The following is a 369-nucleotide window of genomic DNA, read 5'->3' as shown; positions in this document are numbered from 1 at the left end:
ACAGCCGCGACCTTGTCCTTCCCCGCCGCCCGGGCCGAGGCGGGGGGGCTGCGGGGACGCAGCCTTCCCGCCTCCTTCGTGCTGCTTCGCTTCAGTCAAGCGCAGGCTTCTCCCGTGTTCCCCCCCGCCCCGTGTATGCTCCTTAATGCTAGGTCAAGGGGAAAAGCTTTTTTCGGTGATGACTGTTGCGTGAGGGACCGTTTATCTAGAAGGGTGTCTTTTAACGAGCTATATACACTTGCTTTTGGTAAAAGGTTTCCTATCCTACTCGCTTAAGTATGTGTGCTTCCCCCTCACTGCTCTCCTGCATTAACTTCCGTAGTAATTTGCTCTTCAGTGTGGTACAGGTTAACTAAAAGTAACTCTTTC

Source organism: Egretta garzetta, unplaced genomic scaffold (assembly GCF_000687185.1).
Source record: "Egretta garzetta isolate BGI_Z169 unplaced genomic scaffold, ASM68718v1 scaffold94, whole genome shotgun sequence".
Classification (NCBI taxonomy): Eukaryota; Metazoa; Chordata; class Aves; order Pelecaniformes; family Ardeidae; genus Egretta; species Egretta garzetta.
This window is presented reverse-complemented; position numbering follows the sequence as displayed.